We start from the raw sequence: 217 nt of genomic DNA on the forward strand, positions 1-217 counted from the left end.
GAACGTCTTTTGTGGTGGCAGCTTAATGTTCATATAAATGTGTCATGTCTTGTACTTGGTGATCACTGGTGGTGTTAGGAAAAAAAAGAAAAAAAAAAGCTTTATATACCTCTTCTACAGTAACTCTTTAACTGCAAGTTTTCAAGGTGGGGTTGTGGCACATAACAGGTTGTTAAACCATGCAGTGTAAGCAATTAAAAATGTATTCCACAGATAT

This window comes from Corvus brachyrhynchos, unplaced genomic scaffold (genome assembly GCF_000691975.1).
Source record: "Corvus brachyrhynchos isolate BGI_N302 unplaced genomic scaffold, ASM69197v1 scaffold409, whole genome shotgun sequence".
Lineage (NCBI taxonomy): Eukaryota > Metazoa > Chordata > Aves > Passeriformes > Corvidae > Corvus > Corvus brachyrhynchos.